This window comes from Brachyhypopomus gauderio, chromosome 13 (genome assembly GCF_052324685.1).
Source record: "Brachyhypopomus gauderio isolate BG-103 chromosome 13, BGAUD_0.2, whole genome shotgun sequence".
Classification (NCBI taxonomy): domain Eukaryota; kingdom Metazoa; phylum Chordata; class Actinopteri; order Gymnotiformes; family Hypopomidae; genus Brachyhypopomus; species Brachyhypopomus gauderio.
In genome coordinates this window covers 12,788,693-12,804,614 of record NC_135223.1, presented here as the reverse complement: position 1 = coordinate 12,804,614, position 15,922 = coordinate 12,788,693, and the positions used below count along the sequence as shown (strand labels likewise).

At 44.9% G+C, this 15,922-nt stretch overlaps 1 long non-coding RNA gene across 1 annotated transcript in view; it reads left to right on the top strand.

Annotated features, from left to right (window-relative positions):
- LOC143473861 (uncharacterized) overlaps nt 1–15,406 on the top strand; it is a 28,363-nt gene extending 12,957 nt beyond the window's left edge. Inside the window, exons 3-9 of the long non-coding RNA XR_013120641.1 lie at nt 517–634; nt 1,123–1,195; nt 2,937–3,177; nt 3,359–3,446; nt 3,535–3,672; nt 10,855–10,909; nt 13,476–15,406. This is a non-coding gene — a long non-coding RNA (uncharacterized LOC143473861). The remainder of the gene's footprint in view (nt 1–516; nt 635–1,122; nt 1,196–2,936; nt 3,178–3,358; nt 3,447–3,534; nt 3,673–10,854; nt 10,910–13,475) is intronic.
- The last annotated feature ends 516 nt before the right edge of the window (nt 15,407–15,922 follow it).

Here is a 15,922-nt window from a genome sequence, read left to right as displayed (position 1 = left end):
CTTCAGTCCCTGGGAAGCCATTAGAGCTCTCGCAGTGTGGTTTTATAATCATGACATACAACATTTCATTCCACTGATTTGAGCGAGGTGTGTGTTTGTGGGAGTGGAATGATGCGTGAGTAAAAGTGAAGGTGAACTCTAAATTCTTATACTCCACCTCATCATCAGGTGCTCGGTTACTGTGGAGATGGGTCAGCTGACTATGCCCCTTATTGACCATCTAAAGGCCGTGACTGCGGGGCTAATGGGGAGCAGAGAGCAGGGGCTGCCTCGCACTTCACAGTTACATCCTGGGCAAGTCCCAGCGTGCTCTGAGAGATGTGGCCCCCGGCCAAAAAGGCTTTCTTCTAGATACCAAAAGCCAGATGGCCTGCCAGTATTGGCTATTATAGTCATGCTCTTCACTTTTACCTCAAGAGGTCTGGAGGAAGAGGAGGGGAAGGAGGAGGAAGATGGAAGCGTGTGGTGTGAATTTCTGAGTTTTTGATGAAACGCTTGGGGTATGTTTTTTGACAGGCCAGGAGCAAGGCAAACGTTTCTCCAGGCAGCGCAGGTTACCCACAGCCGCTGACTTCATTTTCATGCAGGCGTGAGCTCCCGTTCTGCTGTGCAGACGGCTGATTTGCCCGAGCAGGTTTGTTCCGAGCTACAGCGCCATCATGGCCTTTTATGTCTTTTTTAATTTTTTTACAAAAAAACTGCAAAACATCCATTTGATCAACAGTCTCTAAAGCCCCATGCAAAGGTGCCATTAATTCTTAAATCACTGTGGTTTTAGGCTCCAGGCACTTATCTGTCTGTGAGGTATTAGTGTGCCATTAGTTGACGAGCTGATGGTTCTCTCCCAGCAGCAAAAAACTTAACGTTTCATAACGACTTTGGTTAATGCCATTCATTTAGTTTGGGGAGATTTTATGAAGAAATATCAGTACTTTGTCTAGTCATTCTCCATCTTCTCCAGGCAAAGAAACCAGCAGGTCAGATTCCCATTCAGATGGGTCCTTGTATCTTATTTTTAAGTGGGTTTTGAATATAATTAGTCTTTAAATGTATTTTTGTGTGTAAATGGGTGTGAGGGAGTGACGTGATAATTACTAATCCCCAGACATGTTGTGCTTCTAGAGTAGTGAGACGCTGGTGCTGGTCTGTCCGTCTACATTGGGAAGAGTTTGTTCAGCAAGGACTCAGCATATGAGTGAGCATAGTAACAGTTATACACAACATTACGAGATTCAAGGACTGAGTAGATCGAATAACTTCACTAAGTTGCTAAGAGGGTGTGCATGTAATGCTTTTATATTTATGATGTGTTCATACAATTCTTCAGAAATTCTTTAAGGAATATTTACACCAGTCTGTGCTAATGTCCTTTATGATGGAAGAAGACACTTTGGTTTCATAAAGTAAACGTCTCCTAGATATTCTGGACTTGCTAATTGATTCAATTCAGCAGGAAGAATTAATGAGTGAAATCAATGCAGGACTTTGCAATTTTGCAGTTATGCTAATATATTAATTCAAATTCTTAAACTGGTATGTATCTATCAACTAGAACAGCCTAATGAAGAAAACAAGGCTAAAGACAACATAGGGCTACTTACAACAGGTTAGGAATACATCACACAGACACTGAGAAACACATGTACATATAGGGCTACATAGACAATAATCAGCAAAGACAAATTGAAACTACATGGTATATATACACAAGATAATGAAGGAACAAAACCAGACACAGGTGATAACGAGGGGCGGAGTTACAAATTAACTGGCGTGACAACTGAAATAACAGCACTGAGCACTTGGAACAAGAAAACAAAGACACGACTCACAGCTGGGGGCCGGGCCAGGCATGGCACCATGGTGTAATGCCATGGTGACATGACTGACAGCTGGGGGCTGGGCCAGGCATGGCACCATGGTGTAATGCCATGGTGACATGACTGACAGCTGGGGGCGGAGCCAGGTGTGGCACCATGATGTAATGCCATGGTGACATGACTGACAGCTGGGGGCGGAGCCAGGTGTGGCACCATGATGTAATGCCATGGTGACATGACTGACAGCTGAGGGCGGAGCCAGGTGTGGCACCATGATGTAATGCCATGGTGACATGACTGACAGCTGGGGGCAGGGCCAGGTGTGGCACCACGGTGTAATGAGCGCCAGGTGGTGGGTTGGCATAAATAATTTGTTAAAAATCACACAATTTAATAAGAAATGCATCATTGCAATATTAAACTTACAATCCATTCAAAGAGTCTACCAGAACACCCAGAATACCGCAGTAAAACATGGAAAATTACAGCATTTTTCTACTGTACATTTCACTTTTTCCCCCATTTTGTGAATATATTTTCTTCTATTTTTTATATGGTTGGTGTGCTGTAATAGAAGCTGACAGCCTCTGACCTCTCTGAGGTGCAGCAGAGAATGGTGGTGATTAGCCTGAATGCTCACATCCAAATGGCCACATTCAGCCACTACACACGCCTGTGTCCTTAATGACAAGTTTTTCCTGAGGCTTCCAGCTAATGGCTGTAAAGCAGGAAGAGTTTTGGACGCCTCCCAAGAGCGCGAGGCTCTAATGAATTTGACTAAAATCCCCCAAAAGGGGATGAAGCTTCTTCCCTGCTCTCTTTTCCTCTGTTACAGCTGCCCTCAGCTCCTGCGTGCCTGCTCTCAATATTTTGTCATTGTGACGATGATTACCATTCAATTAAATGGAACTGCTGCCCATTACTTCAAGTGGTGGCTTAAAACAGAAAATGGACCACTCTCATAATCAGCATGGCCCTATGCCATCCTTTACATCCTTAGAGGTGTTATTCTTCTTTTTGCAGAAGCAACAGTGAATTAGAAAGGAGATGACCAACACAATACATCCGAAACGTCTCACAAGGACGTCCTGTGCTCACAGTGATCTCATTTGACAGATTTTGACTGTTCCCCGCAAACGGCAGTTGTCATACCGCAGCGGGAGATCTTTCGCAGGCCACCTGTGGACTTCCAAAAACAGCAACTTCAAAGCAACACCGAAGAACGCTGGTCAAGGACCTTCACTCGCTGTTTGAATCTCAGTAGCCTTCATGTCATTGGAATGCAGGCCATAACTCTTCTGTATGCAGATGCACATCACCAGATACACTGACATTGTTCTACCTTATGCTGCCCTGGGTCAGTGACCTTGAAGCATTTTCTCCACCTTCTGTTCAACGCTTTTGTTGCTTTTTGATTCAGTTTATGAAACTGCCATACACTGGTATTAAGCATTCTTGGTCTTCTCTCTTTCTCTTTTTCACTCTCCCTTTCTCTCTCTCCCTCCCACACCTCCTCTCTCTCTCTCTCTCTCTCTCAGTCTCTACAAAGCCAAAACCATCAGCACACCTCTGAAACTCAGCCGGTGTGGGTAACCGCAGCAGACAGTCAGACAGTCTCTCTGTGAGGTGAGTGATCCTCCAAGCCCATGCGTGTTGGATCCTGGTCGCTCGCGCAGTCCTGAACAGCGTAGTGATGACACTGTGTCATCTCCAGCATGATGGCAGCAGAATGCAGAGGTGCAGTACACAGGAAGAAACTCATCGGCGACAGCGCAGTAGGAGAGAGAGCCGGATGGGGCAGTCTCCATGGGAGAGGTGGAGGAGGGAGAAGGTTCTCCTAACATTAACAGAGGTGGTGTTGCCCTCACAGCCTCACAGCTGCTTGTTTACACCCATGCTCCCCCAGCTCTTTTCTCCTCTCCTCTCTTCAGACACTAACTCACAAACCCCTCTTTCTCTAAGTCTCTCTCACCCTCTTGCTTTCTCTCTCTGTCTCTTTCTCACACTCTCTCTCCCTCTGTCACCCTCTATTTCACCACAATTATTGATTGCCCTTCATGCAATATTGTCAGGAAAGGCAATGCTAATAACATTAATCATAATAATAACATTCATTGCCCACTGCAATGTTTGTCCGGCTACAGTAGCAGTTCACATCTTCAATTTCTCATCTCAGCGGTGGAGTCTCTGCCTTAAGAACGTTTGTTGTGTGCCTCAGCTCTTAAACCGGGAGCAGATCTTCAAGTCTTCATTCCGCTCTAGCATGGCTTCTCTCTTCAATGTTTGGCCTGTGTGTGTGTGTGTGTGTGTGTGTGTGTGTGTGTGTGTGTGTGTGTGTGTACACTGATCTTCTGAATTGCTTAATCCAATTCAGAGTCACAGGAGTGCAATCCATTTCAGCAAAACATGGCACAAAGTGGGATCCAACCCACAACATTAGTCCATCACAGAGTGCACACACACACACACACACACACACACACATTCACACTGGGGTAACTTACACATGGCCATCAACCTAACATCCACTCTTTTGGAATGTGGGGCGAGTCCCTGTCCAGACCTGGGTCACTACACCTGTGTGGCTTTTATATATAAAGATTTTATATCTGATCTCTTGGGCCAGTTTCTAGTTCTGGACTGTACCTCCAAGCAGTTTTATTATGTTGTTTTGTTTTAGAGCACTCTCAGGGGTCTCTCTCTCTCAATGGTCTCTCTCCCTCTCCTGGCCTGTTTACTCCAGGATGTTCTCCTGGGCTGTTTATTCCAGGCTGTTCTCCTGGCCTGTTTACTCCAGGCTGTTATCTTGGGCTGTTTCTCCACATTGTTCTCTTGGGCTGTTTACTCCAGGCTGTTCGGCTGTTTACTCCAGGCTGTTCCCTTGGGCTGTTTACTCCAGGCTGTTCTCTTGGGATGTTTACTCCAGGCTGTCCTCCTGGCCTGCCCTAAGGAACGGGTCCCAGGTAAGGCCCTATTTTTTTGGGCACCTGGGCTGCTGTGAGTGAACCACACATTCCTTTCATTAGAGGGCACACTGAGGCCTGGCCACTGCAGTTTCAGGGCAGTGGCTAATTGTAATTTGTCTGTGTCAGGGAGGCACCATAGTGCCCAGTATTGTAATTAGATTCTGCTCTTATTAAAAGGCTAGTCTGTGAGCGACTGGGACTAATGCTAACTCACCAGCTGGACCACAGATCATATTCCACTCCAGATGCATTCAGAGACGTTGTACAGTGGGAAATGCATACAATCTGAGGGAGTGTAGATGAAAGAGACCCAGGCATCTTTCTAATAGCAGTGTTGTGGGGGTGCAGACTTTGAACTGGTGCAAGCACTGGTGCTCGTGGCCTTTAAATGCGTCAGCACACTCCACGCTGTTCAGCCCAACGCCTCTTATGTCAGGCATTCGGTGTTTGGCTCCATATAACGCCTGCAATAAATCAGTGACAAATGTTAAATGAGCATCATTAGCTAACACGTGTCAGCAGAGCTCATCCAAAAATACAAAAATACAAAACATACAGTTTTCTAGACAAAAACGTCCAAATATTCAGTAATAACAACACTTGTAATAACACTTGTGTGACCCTGGTTGAGGTAGACATTCCTGCTAATCTTGACCCTAAGTGAAGTAAAGTTTCCCGCCAATCTCTTCCTTGGATGAGGTGGAGATTCCTTCTAATCATCCCGTTGCTTACTGCATTACATTATGTTGAAGAACCTTTTTGTTATATCTAGTAGTGCATCACGAGTGGGGTGGTTTTCCGCAGTCTCCTTTTCCCTTGGGTAACACAGTATATGTGGTAAACAGAGTGTTTCCTGTTAAACAAGATATGAACCTCCTCAGACAGCCACAGAAGCACCATGAGTTAAAAGTAGCTATACAGCTGCTCTCTCTCACTCTCTGTTTGTCTCGTTTTGTATCTATTTACCATCCCCCTAGTATTCTTATATAATATTTGATAGGTTGCTAAATTCTACCTATTAGTGGGGATGTTTTGTAATGGGAAATGCAGCTCAGGTCTGGGATAAAGCATAAAGATGGAGCAGCACTGCAGGCCTACAGCCGCTGATGGAATATTCTTAGTTGTACATCCAAATCCTGCTCAGATTATTCAGCTGCACAGTTTGCTGTGGGGTTTTGATCATGTTTCTAAATAAATGTTGTGTATGATTGTTTCAATGCTGTAATGGGGGTGACTGTAATGATATTTACTGTGTGGATCATATCTCAGTCCTATGGGGCAGGGAGTAGATTTGGGAGAAGTGAATCTTGGGATGTGTCTGCTTTTAACATCCAGGAACAGAAATGCAGGAATTAGCAGCAGCTAAGAATAGCATCACTGTAAATACGGCTATAAATAGTTTTGCACACTGAAGAGCGTTTGGAAGATGAGAAAGGGTGTTGTTGAAGAGAAAGAGTGGGGGAGGGGATCGCTCAGTCATCATCCACCCACGTACACACACACACACACACACACACACACACCCTACACGGCCTTAGTTCAATTTTTTTTTACCTCAGTTGCACAGAAAACGCAGTGCACACTGCTTCAGAATGCATACTCAGTCAATAAGCAGGCCATCACTCTGAGACCCTGAGTTAATTGGTACGCACACACACACACAAACGCACGCACACAAACGCAAGCACACGCACGCACGCATTCACACACACACGCACACACACACACACACTCATGGACCACACACACAGACACACACACTCTCTCTCTCCTGCTGCTGATGTATGAGCTATCCAACTAGTGCAGAAGTTGCTCTCAGCACTGACTAACTTTTCTCTTTCAGGCTCCTCTATATGCTGTGAAACACACACACACACACACACACACAGATACTCAACTACCCACATTTACATGTTCTCACATGCTTACACTTAGCTCTAATATACTGCTCAAGAAAAGTAAAGGGAACACTAAAATAACACATGCTATATCTCAATTAATTAAATATTCTAGCTGAAAATCTTTATTTATTGCATAGTGGAGTGTTTTGAGAACAAAAAATCATAAAATGATCAATGTAAATCAATATTATTGTGACGCTGGGGTGCGAGATAAGGACGAGGAACGGAGTCCTAGCTTCGGCACAAACGTCACTTTTATTGACAGACAAATGAGCGCAGACAGCACACATATAACACACATTTAGTGTTAACGGACTCAAACAAAGACGAGCACGGGACACTGCGCGAACGCACATTAAATAGACAGACCACATAATCCCCGAGTGATGATGAGATGAGCCACAGGTGAGACTGATGAACACGCTCGGACACAACCACACCCAGGAAGATCCACAGACGACTAGACGTAGACGACATAAACACACGCCCAAAGGGGAGGGGTCAGGGGCTGTACTGTGACAATTATTATCCCATGGAGGTCTGGATTTGGAATCATACACAAAATCAAACTGGAAAATCAAATGACTCAATGATTCAACTTCAGTGGAAATTCCTTAAGACAAGTTAAAATGAGGCTTAGTAATGTGTGTAGCGCAGCAGCTGTTCTCCTGAGGAGTCTCCTACCAGACCTGGATTAAAGCATCAATCAACTCCTGGACAGTCTGTGGTGCAACGTGGTGTTGGTGGATGATGTCCCAGATGTCCTCGATTGGATTCAGGTCTGGGGAACAGGCAGGCCAGTCCATAGCATCAGTGTCTTCATCATGCAGGAACTGCTGACACACTTCAGCCCCATGAGCCCTAGCATTGTCATGCATCAGGAGGAACTCAGGGCCCACTGCACCAGCATATGGTCTCACAATGGGTCTGAGGATCTCATCCCGGAACCTAAAGGCAGTCAGGGTACCTCTGGATAGCACATGGAGGTCTGTGCAACCCTCTAAAGAAATGCATTGCCACACGATTACAGACCCACTGCCAAACCGGTCATGCTGGAGGATGTTGCAGGCAGCAGAACCTTCTCCACGGCGTCTCCAGACTCTGTCACATCTCCAGACTCTGTCATGTGATCAGTGTGAACCTGCCCTCATCTATGAAGAGCACAGGGCTCCAATGGCGAATCTGCCAATCTTGGTGTTCTCTGGCAAATTCTCTTGCCACAGCTCGCTTTGATGTGCCACAACTTCTGTGAGTTGTAGACACCACATCATGCACATACAGAACCATGCCCCTTAGGTTCCGTCTGCACATACAGAACCATGCTCATTAGGTTCCCTCTGCACATACAGAACCATACCCCTTAGGTTCCCTCTGCACATATAGAACCATGCCCATTAGGTTCCTTCTAGACATACAGAACCATGCCCATTAACTTCCTTCTAGACATACAGAACCATGCCCCTTATGTTCCCTCTACACTTACAGAACCATGCCTCTTAGGTTTCTTCTAGACATACAGAACCATGCCCCATAGGTTCCCTCTACACACACAGAATCTCTGCCCATAGGGTGGCACAGCTGTGGTTGGGTAGATAGCTCGTAACCATAGCATTAATCAAACCAATAAATCAAATCAAAACATGTCTCTTCATGTACACAGAGAAACATGAAGAGAATCTCTTTCTCTCACTCTCTTTGGAGAGGACTCTTTACACCACCGTTAACGAGGCCTGTAGTGATCTGTTTTAATGGCCCAGTAGTGGTCATTCCCTCTGCTTCAGCTGTAAACCCAGCTGTAAATCCTGAGTGTCCACGCTGTCTCATGGAATGTTCTAGGTTAACGTCTTTCTTTGATCTTGTCCTTTCTAGTTTCCATCAGTTTGCTGCTGTTTTAAAAAAACGTCAGCTTTTATTTGTGGTTTTCCCAGAAACTCTCAGAAGAAGAAAACGCAGTGTCAACTCTTAAATTTAATTCTAGGACAATCTCAGATGTCAGAGTAGATTAATAGGAAGTGTCTGACTGAGGGCCAGACCGATTGCAGTACCGTGTGTTCTGAAACTGGTGAAGAGTCACATATTAGATTTTAAGTTTCATTCTGCCATGAATGACCTGGTTAGGGTTGAAAACCTCTGAGACTATGACTAAGTCGTGTGCTCTGTGGAAAACGAGGAGGTTTTTTTTGCTCTCATCGCATTTTTATTGGTTGATTTTGTTTTTTGTTGTTGGCTGCGTATGGGTGTGGTTTCCTTTTCCTCTAATTATATCATGACTCTTGAGTAAATGCATTCTGCTTGTTGTAAACTGTAATTGCTTAATAAAGCTGTGGTAATTCTCTTTCTCTCTCTCCCTCTCTCTCTCTCTTTCCCTCTCTCCCTCTCTCTCTGTCCCTCCACCTCTCTCTCCTTCTCTCTCTGCATTGCCTTCGCATTTGTTATGTGTGTTTGCCCGGGGTGGTATTTCAGGTGTGAGAAACGGCGCGAGTCTCACCAGCTCATTAGTCGATGATGAGTGCTAAAGTCTGCCATTTATACACGCTTTAAAGCACAGCTCTGAGGCCACCGGCCATCACAGAGAAAAGCCTGCTGGGAGGGCAGTGGGACCCTAGAGGCTACTAAAACGAGAGAGAGAGGGAGAGAGAGAGAAAGAGAGGGAGAGAGAGAAAGGAAGAGGAAAAGGGAGAGAGTGAGTTAGAGTGGGGGAGAGTGGGAGAGAGGGAGGGAAGTATGAAGAGGAAGGGGGAGGACGTAGAAAGAGAGAGAGAGAGAGAAGTTGTGTACATGTGTGACAGAATGAGTCTAAGAGTCAGACTGGATAGTGAAGATGGAGAGAAAAGAGAATGGGTGGCAGGAATGGAGAGAGTTATATAGAGAAGAGAAAATAATTAAATGTGTGTGTGTGCGTGCGCGTGTGTGTGTATTTGCAGTAACGCAGTACCTCCTCACATTTCTTACTCCTTACCAATCCCTTGAAACCCTGTGTGATTAGCACTCTAACCTGAAGCTACAGCTGCCAAACACAGCTTGCTAGTGTGAATCTCCAGCTCACCCACGGGCACCACAAGAACCATGGAAACCATAATTTTAGCTTTACCTGTGTGCGCGCATCTGTGTGTGCATGTGTGTGTGTGTGTGTGTGTGTGTGTGTGTGTGTGTGTGTGTGTGTGTGTGTGTGTGTAGAGTACACAGTCAAGGCACTGGTGTGCCGAACCTAATGTTGTGTGTCATCTCTGAACTCTCTGGATCTCAAGAGGGTGACAAGGAATTCTGCTTACTCTGCTGAGCACTCTGAACCTAAAGATAGGAACAGGGCAGGCTGAGACAAGGGGAGACGTAGCAAGACGGGATGAGACAATGCAAGTCAGGGCGAGGCTGAGAGAAACCGGTCAGCAGCAGCATTGTATCAGCAACCCTGGCGGAGGGGAGGGACATGGAGACATGACAGCACCGTCTTCATTCACTACCAGGACCCTGCCAAACCTTCCTATCACACATACACGCGGCAGTGCTGCAGTAGACTACTGCAGAAGAGAGACAGAGAGAAAGAGAGAGAGAAGAAGGTTAAAGAATAGAAATTACAACAACAGCGCACCTCTGGACCATTAAATGAGATCAGTGAGAGGCTCTCTCTCTTCCTCTCTGTCCCCACAGAGCCGTGTTGAATCTGTTTGATATACCTCACCGGACCAAATCTGTTTCCACAGATAAGAGCTTTTTTTGTCAAGGCTTTTCTCTCTGGTAGATATAAATACAAGGGACGGTTCATTTCAGAAGTATTATAATCAGGGCCGTTATGAGATACTGTTGAACAAAATGGGCCTGGAAATCTCATTAAGAGGAATTTCATATCATGGCCGGGCCTGTGAACTCTCATGCAGCCTCACTGCAGTTCAAAGGCAGCCCCGGTGTAAATTGCTTTTCTAATACACATTCCTCAAACTTTATTCATTTTTGCCTGAGAAGGCAATCGTCAAGGGTGGTTGGGTGCATGAAATATACATCTAAGGGAGCATGTGTGAGCCATAGAGAGAGAGAAGAAGAAGAAGAGAAAGAAGGCAAGAAAGGAAGCATCCGCTTAGTCAGACCACAGTCGACAGAGGAGAGGCAAAAGCCCTCATTCATATATATATAGTATATTCATCCATCTTTCTCCTCCCCTCCATCACACAGGAAGACGTCTATCCTTTGATGGTCTGAGGCAGTACTGCATTCCTGCGTCCTGCTGGTGAGAGCAGTGAATTCCTCTAAAGGCAGACCCAAGCCACACACAGTCCCAGAAGCCATGCTTCCATTCGGAGCCCGATGTCCCATCTCCAGACCTGGCTGTCCAGAGCATTGCGCCGTCCAGGGTTATCAGACACACCTGGTGCACCTGACGAGGCATCCGATAATTGGTCTTGGGCGAGCTGTGCTGAAGCAGGAGGCATCAATAAACGGTGCAGTGCTGTGGCCTGCAGGCCCACACCCTGATGAATGATGTCAGTGGGGCTCTATCTTTAGCATCCTCTCTCTCCTCACAGCGGAGAGCCACACAAGCAGATCTGGGCCAGCTCATCAAACCCCCAGACCTATTTCTGACATGCATAGTAAATAGAGTGTGCTGGCCCAACAGGGCCCGTGTTGCTATCATCGTTAACACAGCTCTAGTAATAGCCAGCGTGTCTTTGCTGGGGGCTATTCTCACCCTTTTCAGGCATGCACACAAGCTTGCAGGAGATTTGGGTTGGGGGTTTTATGGTCTTTTGGAATTTCCAGAGAACTAATAAAAGTTCTTTATTAGAGAACAGTGGTTCTAGAATGTATTGCACCTTCATTATGTTGAATTTTCTAGATGCTATTGTTAGATTATAAGTAGGACCATAGCTGTCTTTACACTGCCAACTGAAGGTGTTCCAGTGGCATCTCTGTACTGGCATTCATTTCATTGTGAAGACATGAAGCTGTCACAACCTATGCCACTTTCAGCTAGTTGATCCTACTGATCTACTGAACCTACCAAGGGTTAATGTACATGGGCACATTAACATTGCATCTAGTATCTAGTGTTTCTTTTAGTTTTTTTAGATGCAGGCTTTTTAGATAATATAAGTATAAATCTTAATTACATTTGTAAAGCCTACCTAATATGTAATATCTCAATTATAACATATCCTGTGCATTTGAACATTCACAAATTCAAAAAAAATAATAATAATAATAATTCACATACTCCTATACATAAAAACAATTGGAATTTGGTTTGAGGTGTATAATACATGTAAATAGACATTCCATCCATCATAGCATTTTATTTGGTTCCCATCCCCTATAATATGACAGCTACACCTTCCAAAATCTCCTATTTATTTACTATGGAAGGCATCCACTGCATCATAGTCAGCCACACCATACGTAGTGGTGTATGGGAAGCCAAGCTCCTCAAAAGCTGGTCTTGCCTGAGCCACTCAGAAGACCCACACAGGGTGGACCAAACACCTGCCTGATCCACTGTGTGGCATGGGGTAAACTCCTGCACAGCAGTCATGTGTTGCACTTGTGTCTTGTTAGCATTTGTGTATTTAAGTGTGTGTCTGTGTCACGTTTATTACTTGTCTTTGTTCCTGTCGAGTCCTGTGTGTCTGCTAGCAATAAGTGCTATTGTTATTTTGTCTAAATTAAATGTCTACTTTAAAAATGCTTTTGTCTCTGCATCCTGGTTGCGCCTCACCACGTTATAGGTACCCCGCGTATGCAGCTTAGAAAAATTCTACGAAGAATAACATTCATATGAGCACAGATGGAGTCTGTATATTAGTATCATGGTAAAGAAAATGGTAGATGGAGCTACTAGCACTTCCAGAGTGTTGAGACATGCATCAGAACCAAAATGCCTTCAAGTTTATATGCAAAAAAAAAAAAAAAAACACTGAACAATAAAACAATGAACGTTGTGCCCCCAGGGAATATTTGCAAGAAATGTGCAAGGCTCTTTGGGACCACTGACCCAGTGTCATTCCTATTTTACATCTGACCTACTTTCCAGCAGAAATGGAGTTATGGAATAATTGACATTTGGAGAAAGACCATGTCTGAAGCTTCATTACTCCATATTTAAACTTCCGAACTTCCATGTTTTCTCCACGAATTGGGGGAGGGGTTATGATGCTGGCCTAACTATAGAGCCCAGCCCAAACTCCAGATTAAAGTTCTCCAAAGTCCTCCATCCCACCACACACACACACACAAACATACACACACACACACACACACACACACACAAACATACACACACTCACCTCTCACCAGCCTTGGAAGGCATATCTGGCACTCACAGCACTGATTAAATAAATTAGTGCTGTCAATTCCAGGTGCCACGATTAAAAGTCCTCACCAGGATTTTGCTCAGGCTTCCTGGATTGTGTTGATTCCACTAATTTTACCTGGATTGCTAATTAGAAAATCTAGCAAGCTTGAGCAAAATCCTGGTGAGGACTTTTAATCGCGGCACCTGGAATTGACAGCACTAAAATAAATACATTAACCACATTGTTTCCAGTGTTCAAATTCACCAGTCTGAAGACATTTCCTCAGCCTCTGTCCCAACTTTAATGTCGTGGGTAAATTTGAAAGTTGCTGTAGCATTAAATCTATGTCACCTCTGAAGCATATTCAACGCTGTGTGAAATGCATATGAAGACTGGGTTTCTACCTTCCAATTCTGCTTGTGTGTGTGTGTGTGTGTGTGTGTGTGTGTGTGTGTGTGTGTGTGTGTGTGTGTGTGTGTGTGTGTCCTTTTTTTCTCTCACATTTAGGTAAACAGAAGAGGCTGAGTCTACCTGACTGACTGCTGATTGGTGGAGCTCTGATGCAGACAGCTGTAAATTCTGAGATCCTGTTGACTGGTTCTTCCCTTGTTGGTGTCTTTCTTATCTATATGGATCATTTCCACATCTAACACAGCTGCAGATCTAACATGTGCAGTTGTATCCCCATCGCACTGGGAATTGCTAATCCTGCTGTATGTTGGGTTTGTAGCCAGATCACAAGATGCAGTGCTATTACGGGTTCGGGTGGAGAAGTTTTAGGCTTTCCTTAGATCTTTGCCTGAAGTCTCGTCTCAGTGCTTGTGTAAAAAGTGCAGCAGCCCGAGCAGCCTGGCAGACTGCAGGCAGGATGGAGCTGCAGGTTTGTAGGGTACCTTCTCCTGTTACTTTGGTAGTCTGGCAGGAGGGTAATAACATTTGTTTCATTAGTTCATTTTGTTTCATTAGTTTGGTAGTAACATTTTTTGTTTTCTTTTCAGCTAGTTTATGATGGGTCGTTTGTTATATCGGTTGTATAGTTGAGTCTGAACTTTTTATGACACTGGAGGGAAGAAATAAAACCTGTGTTGGATGTTCGTTACTGGAGTGGTGAAGGCAGGGGAGGCAGCCATGTTTGTATTGTTTTCTATTCTTGAGTGTGTGTGTGTGTGTGTGTGTGTGTGTGTGTGTGTGAGAGAGAGAGTGTGTGTGAGTGTAGGTGTGTGTGTGTGTGCCACTGGGCTCTGTTGCATCTACTAAACAATTGACTGGCATTTTGCTTGTCTCATGTGCATAAAATATCAGGTTCATGAAATAAACAGGTGTGAGAAGAGGAGCAGCATCAAAGAGGAGGGGAAGAGACACACACATACAAGCATACACACACATATATATGCACACACATATACACAATCATATACATACACATACACATACACATACGCACTCACACATACATACATATACACACACACACACTTCTACACCAATATATATACACACATACAAACACACACACATACACAAAGCATTTTTCCTCCTAATACACTAGTATGGAAGCAGATGCTTTGCATGAAAGCTTTATTTTTCTCTCTTGTTCTAAGACTGCATAATGTTTCAGTTCAGAGCTTGTGGAGTAGAGGAGAAGAGAAAAAAACACGGGTTTTCCCCAAAGACGCCAGAACACACTCACCGAGACCTTAGTCATGAGGCACAGAAAGACTCAGTTATACTACACTGAAGATTTAACCAGGACTGCAAGTCTCAAGGCCTTCCAGAACTTTACCTGCCTGCATGATTGCATGTTTGCGTGTTTGTACCATGTCTGCACATAAATGAAAGGTGTTCTATGTTACTAATTTTTACACTTTCCTAAATGTGACATAAATTGAGTGTGTCTACGATTCACAGGTTCATGATGTTGTCTGAGCCATGTGTTTGGTTCAGCAGATGGATGAAGGGGGCTTGTGCATCCTCTTCCTCAGACACCCTGCGGCTTCCTCCTGAGGTAGCACAGCGCTCATGTATCGGGCAGATGACAGAGACAGAGTGTTTGAACTGATGAACTGGAAAGAAACCATCTTATGCAAATGACTTTAATGGCTTTTGGCTTTCATAATTAAATGATAGTGATGCAGTACAGTTAGCTCATGCATGACACTTGCAAAGATATTCGAGATAAATCTTTAATATGCTAAGTCTGATGCAATCAGTTGTCAGATAAGATAACCCAGACAGTTTGTTATCCGGGAACTTTTAGTCTTTTCTGCCAATAGCACTGCTGTGCTCACTGTATACAATCATGTCGTGGTTTACTGCACTTGAGCACTTGGAGTAGACTGTTGCTATGTTACTGTAACCCCACCAGCCCCCTGAGGCTGTGACTCTGTAAAGGTAATTGAACCAACCTAGCCATTAATATATAACATTATAATATATACATATACTAATAATACTTTGATTGTGTGACAGCAATAAAATGTTTCAGAAAAGCTGAAAATTAGTGAAAGTGACTGTGAGCCGTTACCAGATACAGATACGGAGAGAGTGACATATTACCCAGTCCGTTTAACACTCTTCAGTTTTGCAGACCTCAGACCTCTTTGTCCACTCACTGTCCCCTCCAACACTGTCCCCTCCAGCACTGTCCCCTCCAGCACTGTACCCTCCAACACTGTCCCCTCCAGCACTGTCCCCTCCAGCACTGTCCCCTCCAACACTGTCCCCTCCAGCACTGTCCCCTCCAACACTGTCCCCTCCAGCACTGTCCCCTCCAGCACTGTCCCCTCCAACACTGTCCCCTCCAGCACTGTCCCCTCCAGCACTGTCCCCTCCAGCACTGTCCCCTCCAACACTGTCCCCTCCAGCACTGTACCCTCCAACACTGTCCCCTCCAACACTGTCCCCTCCAGCACTGTCCCCTCCAACACTGTCCCCTCCAGCACTGTCCCCTCCAG